General features: G+C 38.2%; 1 pseudogene; it reads right to left on the bottom strand.

Moving 5' to 3' along the window:
• Positions 1–1,397: 1,397 nt before the first annotated feature.
• Positions 1,398–1,690, bottom strand: LOC114031698 (annotated as a pseudogene).
• Between the last annotated feature and the right edge of the window lie 5,298 nt (positions 1,691–6,988).

The raw sequence follows: 6,988 nt of genomic DNA, 5'->3' as shown, positions 1-6,988 counted from the left end.
AGAATTATTTTCTGCTTATTTCTTGAAGATGTATCGTCTCCTTAAATAGCTCATGAGACCCTAGTCAGCAGCCTATTTTAATAGCTGTGGTCCAGAATGGGATGAGCTACTGCTGTGTGTTTATTCTTTAGGAGAGGTCAAGTTCCTCCTAATGAGGGAACTAGACTAGATGGCACCAAGATTCTGTAAAATATGGATAATAAAGGGACCCTCTTCACAAGCTTGTTGTGAGGATCAAATGAGTTAACTTTAAAGTCCAATATAAATTCTAGCTTTTTTTTCAAATTCTAAAATCCTTTAGTTCTGCAGATAGATATCCAATCATTTCACAGTAGGTAAAATTGTTGTCTGTACACATTGACACAGAAGTTCTCCCAGCAGATAGTGATTCTTTTCACAGTCAAAAAAAATTGGCATTAATAACTTGGGAGGATTCCTTTAACCTATACTCTTTAGGGAACCCAGTGCAATGATCCAGTTAAATGAAGAAACCCCAGAGAAGCTATAACATTTGAGACACCCTGTCAGAGTATGATCAGCAATAACCATCCCAAATCCTTTCCTCTTTTTAGAAGGTTTGACTACCAACTAACCACCATTTCCCCAACAGTCTCCTTCCCACCTCCATTAGCATGAAATCAGTAGAAATAACCAGTCCAAGTTCATTTCTCCCTTCCAGCAATGCCTTGTCCTGCTAGACCCAGATAAGAATAAAAAAAAAATTCACCATACTTTACTTGTTTGGGGGTATCTCTTTCCTTTTAGGACCCCAGTGGTATGTGCCAAATTCAAAATTTAGGTCCTAGTGGCCTAAATTGTTTCCACCATCCTTCCCAAACTGTCCTTCATATGGTAAGTCTGTCCCTGATAAAGCTGGGTCATTTTATTGTCTTTTGTGCTCCATATATATACAAAAAAATACATAGGAAAAAACTTATCTAGAAATCCAGATATCTGGAATTAAATCACAATTATGCAATTTATTGCAAGTCATTTAATCTCCCTGGGCCTCAGTATTCCTATCTGTAAAATTAGGCATGATCTTTAGCCTCTTCTAACTCTGAAATTCTAACATTATGTCATTCTCCAGGGCTACAGTGTGATTTGAGTTACACTGAATAAATTGATGACCCCCCCACCCACATCTCCATAATGAATGCATCCCAAGGGATTAAAGAATTCATTTATTGGGGATTTTGCCCATGTTATCTAGAAAATTGACATAATTCTGTTTCAGCTGTCAAGAGCCAATTTAAGACTACTTGGTCAATTTTATCCTTTTAAGAGGAAAAAAAAATATCAACTTGTCAAATAAAATGGGAGAAGAATGGTCACTCATCATTATTATATATATAGATAGATAGATATAGATATAGATATAGATATAGATATTGCTGTTTTCTGATTTATTAAGACATTTTCCACAAGATTTCTTCAATTAGAAGTTCTTTGAAACGATACCATCATTTTTTGCCAGTCGGAGAATAGAGTCATCAGATTCTCCCATTCTACGAATTGATCCACAAATTGCATAAGTTTTAAACTGGCCATTGAATCTACCTGTGACCTTGTCAACGTCGGTCACGTTCGTCCGGATGGACGCGACGTCCTTGGTCCCGATGATCCTGTTGCTCGCTGAGCATTTCCGCTGCAGGTACAGATCCACCAACTCACGGGCCTAGTTCTGCATGTCGAAAGTTGAGGGGCCGAGTGCAAACGCAAAAGCGGGGGAAAAAAAAAAGATATAATGTATTTTTTAAGATGGTCTTGATCAGTGATATCAAATTCAAATAGAAAGAGATCCCTGTGAGCAACATATTGACTTAGAAAACCATAAATTGACATTATCTATGCTGTATTGTACTTTTATTTATTTTGTTAAACATTTCCCAGTTACATTTTAATCTGGTTCTGTCTGGCCCACCCCAAAATTTGACACCTCTAGTCTAAAGCATGCAAAAATTATTCTATTTTTTTTTAAAAATCCAGTAAAAGTAGTCTGAAAAACTCTATAAGAAGGAACTGTGTGATCTTACATTGGAATGGAAACATTTTAATTTATTCCAGTCATAACTAGATAGATAGATTCTAGAAACTGATTGTATATTTAAGAGTCACAGCATTTACTGAGATCCCTGGTCTTCCAGGGACTGAAAAAAGAAATTTAGAAGGGTGTCAGTAACTGGATGGGCAGTGAGCAGGCAGGGATACTAGCCTAACTAAAAGCCCTATAATCTTTATGACACATGAGCTGAATAAAGAATCAAGAAAATGATGAAAACAAGTTACTCCTGGCTTCTGGATCCCCCATCATCTGTTTTCCAGTCCCATCTTAGAACTTAATCCTTGAAGTAACCACAGAACACCAAAACACCAGGAGTCAAAGTGTAGCTCTCATACTGCCAGAAGCATGTCTCCTTAGTAGTACATCTGTTTGATTGAGAGCAGGGATTCATGACCAGAACATGAGTGCATGTCCGGTGCTTGTCCAAGTTTTGAGAGTACCTGGTGCTGGTCAAAGTAATACAATAATTATGTGATTTTGCCAGAGGGTTGGATCATCCAGAGAGTGAGCATGAGATATTGTTGTTATGCCAAGCTGTGGGCATAGTTTGATTGCTGGGCCTTAGCTCTAAAAAACAAGATGTCTCTTAATATCTTGTCATTTCCCCTTTTTGGCCAAATGGCGGGGGACTGAAAGAATCCTTACCCTTCTGGCCAATAAAAAACAGACGGATATAAACCAAGATGTCACAAGAGGCCAGCTGGGCCAAGACAAGATATTGCCCAAGAGGTTATTTCCTTGAGGGTATCTAGCAGGGAAGTGGGTCCCAGGTATCATCACAGAACTCCCAATAGGGCAAAGAGAGTAATAGGTCTTGTCTAGCCATTGTTTGCTTGCAAGCAGCAAAGTTGGGGGGAGGGGGGCAAGAATGCAAAGAGAGAAATGCCAACACACACATGAATCAGGTCTTTGGTGGTTAGGCACATAACAAAAAGGAAGAGGAAAAAAAACTAGGACAGTATACTCAGCCCTCATCTAGACTCTTGGGACAGCTGTCTCATCTGGATGTCAGTTGCTTCTAGGTCCATACTAGATGAGCCTTGGGGTCTCTGGAGGGTTCCACCATCCACTCAGGAACAAAAACTTTCTTCAGATGACCCACAATTTTGATAGCTGTGGGAATAGTCAGAAGGACCTGGTAGGGGCCCTTAGACAAAACTCCTTGCATCAGTCTTTGAATCTGAGTTTCTGGTCCTTAGTTAATAAAAACAGAAACAATAAACTTCAGATGACATTAATTGCATTTCCCATTTTAAAACCATTTTAGAGTTGTCAGTTATGGAACAATTACATTCAATTAAAGAAATAATAGTAATGTAGTACTTAGAATATGCCAGTCACTGTATTAAGCACTTTACAATCATTACATTATTTTGATCTTCACAACAACCCTGGGAGGTGGGTGCCATTATTATTTTTTCTTTTTACAGATCAGGAAACTGGGGCAGAGATAAGATAACTTGACTAAGATTACACAGCTAATAAATTTCTGCAACTGAAACCTAACTCAAGTTTTCCTATATTTTTCCAGCTTCTGAATTTAGGAATCTAATTTGGGATGTGAGGGGTTAACAGGGAGAGGGTCTCTGATGTGGGGGAATCACAAGAGTCTCTTTGGTTTAAACAATCTTTTATTTTCATGGTAAGAAATATCAAGGAAGGGTTAACAAAAAGTTGCTATAAGGTGCAAACCATTTACCTATTTTTCTTTCTTTCTTCACTCTGGGATTACTTCCAAACTAGCTGCCTTCCTTCATTGCCCTAGAACAATAAGGCCATTATTCTTGCCATTTACTTTTTAAACTTTTATAAAATCCAATCCTTATTTTTCCTTAAATTCTACAAATGGTACCCCAAAGCTTACTAAGATATTTCAGAAGGGAGTGAGTTCCCAGAATTACTCCCAAGAAGCCAGGAGTTCTCCCCTGAAATCTTAAAATTATTAATCTTTAAACATCTTAATCTGCTAAGATGTTTTAGTAGTCTCACAAACTTTGGTTATCTGACTTTATTTCTCCAATTACAACATAGCCAAAGCTGAAATGACAGAAAAAAGTTTCTTGCAGATCTTTTTTCTTTTTCTCTCTTCTTATAACCTAATCTCCCACAAAAAGCCTAAAATAGGAGTTAGCCCTACTTACTGGAACAAATCCTTTAACCATAAAAGTTCATTAATCTTTCCCAGTGTTCTAAACTCTCTGGCTGCAGTCCTTAGTTTTTCTGGCTAGCTGCATTTTAAATCTTTCAAGAAAATGGAATATAGCTCACAACACAAACATAACACAAACATTTTATATTTTACACAACCATAGGCAAAACAACAAGATGGATACAAATGGACAGATAGTTTTAACAAAGTGTGCAGTTACAATCCATACAGTCCATACTTGGTAACACACGGTTACCTAGGCATACAGTTTCAACTTTACAGAGGCATGCAGTTTAAAAAACAACAGAGACCCACAGAGGGACAAGAGGCACACAGTTACAATTTTGCAGAAACATGCAGGAAAAAAAAAAGGCAGAGGCATGCAGAGAGGCCAATTAACAGAGATGTGCAGTTTAAGAAAGGATATCCTTACCAGAGTGATCTGAGATGAACCAGGTCACTGGAGGGGCCCTGGAGTTTTCCTTACAAAGAATGGTGAGCTCAGTCAAGGCAGGAGCTCAGAGGATTGGAGCAGGGACAAGGGCGGAAGACTCACCAGAAGAGGAGGGTCAGGCTCCAGACAAATAAATCTCCAGTGGCACTTAGTCTATTCCTGCTGGTACTAGAGAGTCCAATGACCTAGTTCTATGTCCAATCCCACTTCTGACAACAATTAATGTCAACCAGACCAAACCAGCTTCTAACCTATGGATGGCTGGAGCCAAACAGAGCAGGCTAAGAGACAGGAGAGTTGGAAATCAAACAGAAGTTCAGTTTCAAAGTGAGGGAAATGGCTTGCAAACAAGTATACATGTTCCAGGGCCCTGCCCCTGGTGGGGGAAGAGGGTGAGACCCAAGGCAGTGGGGGGAGATCTAAATACTTACACTAATGGCTTCACAATGAGAAGCCCTGACAATGAAGAGTGTTCATAGCAAGAATGAAACAAGTTTGATTCATAGCAGGGCTTCATGACCAGAACATGGGTATTTGTCTGGTGTTTGTCCTACCTCAGAGAACACCTGGTACTGGTCAAAGCATTACAATGATTATGTGATTTTGCCAGAGAGTGAGATCATCCAGAGGGTGAGTGCAAAGGATTGTTGTTATGCCGAGGTGAGGGCACAGTTTGCTTACTAGGCCTTAGCTCTGGAAAACAGGGTGTCTCCTAATATCTTGACTCTATCTTAGTTCAATTTTCATATTGATTTCTCCTTCCTTCTTTATTCCCCTCCCCACTTTTCACTCATGCTTGTACTAAAAAGAAAAGAAAAGGAAAAAAATTTTTAAAAAGGCAAAGAAAGAATCAATCATTAGGAGTTGGTGTTCCCTTTTCCTGTGACCCTGTATCAGCAGTAACTTCACTCTTAGAGTCACCTAATGTGACTCGAACAGCACATCCATCCTTAAATGAGGGAAGCAATCGATCCCAGTCCAAAAGTTGTCTCAACCAAAGCTGCTGTTTTCCCAGTTGCTTCTGAAAAATCATGAACTCAGGAAGATAAAGAAGATCCACCTGCAGTGAATTTAGCAATTCTTCTCCCATCAGGCCCAGAGGCATCAGAGCAGTGCATATAAGAATATTTAACAGAAAGTTGTCTTTTGACAAAATTAAGAGAAACAGGGCTCTCTGGTATCAGTTATGAAAAGTCTAGGGAATCTTTTTTTTTCTTAATATGATATTTAAGATTGTTCAGCCAATTTTCCTTTTTTCAGAAAAAGACAGAAGACAAACTGAAATCCAGGAGAAGTATAGTCACTCCCACCTTTGCTCCTCTACTTCTGTGGGAAGAGATACAAAGTTTAAAATAAACTTTGGAGGGTTGTTATTTTTATTTGAAGTAAAACAAATTAAGACATGTTCAGTGGTGATTTGCAATAAGAATTAAATGTAATGTACCCAACCAAACTGAGTTCAATTAAGGAATTTATTTGACTAGGTCTCAAAGTCAGTCTTTTACCTCAGATGATCCCATCACAATGATACCCTAGTAATAAATTATATCTATTTCAACTTTTGGACTCCCACCTCAATGAAGCTTCTAAGCAATGGCACTCAAAAATCAAAATGCACAGAACGAAAACTCTGAAAACTCAAAGGTTGAATGCTGGAAGAGAAAAAATTATGATAAAACAAATGTGAATGGCAAAAAAAAAGCCCTTTTCTAAGCTACATTCTAAACAAGTACATAGCAAAAATTGGCACACTACTTAGGAAAGGGGATATATTTACTGATGACTTTTTGTCATCAGTAGAAAGGAACAAATACTCAACTCCTGTTTTATTTCTGTTGTCCCCATCAAGGAGAATTCAATTCAACTAAACAATCTCTTAAGTGGATAAGATGGACATACAAAAAAACCATCATTAAAACTGGAGATAGTGAGGGATAAGCAAAGGTACAGCCCCTGAACTCCATTAGTATTCACAAAAAGGGAAAAGATACAGAGGAAGGTCCTCAGCATATTTGGTGGATGATTTAAGGAAGCACATGGGTGTGAATGTATTGAATGAGCAGGCTTTCTTAATTCACTCAACTTTTTCTAGTGTGGAAACATAAACTGAATTTTTTTTAATTATTGTGGATCTCATTTAAGGATAAATACAACTCCTTCTCTCTACTTCTCTATTTAACATAGCCTGAAATTACCATTTTTGACAGCTATGTCACACAGTTGACTCGTATCAATCTTGAATCCCACTAAAACCAAAAATCTTTTTCTATAAACTGTTACCTGGCCATACCTTCCCCATCACATACTGCAATAGTTGATT

Source organism: Vombatus ursinus, unplaced genomic scaffold (genome assembly GCF_900497805.2).
Source record: "Vombatus ursinus unplaced genomic scaffold, bare-nosed wombat genome assembly UNPS02015255.1, whole genome shotgun sequence".
Taxonomy (NCBI): Eukaryota; Metazoa; Chordata; class Mammalia; order Diprotodontia; family Vombatidae; genus Vombatus; species Vombatus ursinus.
The sequence above is the reverse complement of the archived record's forward strand: the minus strand, read 5'-3'. Positions and strand labels throughout refer to the sequence as shown.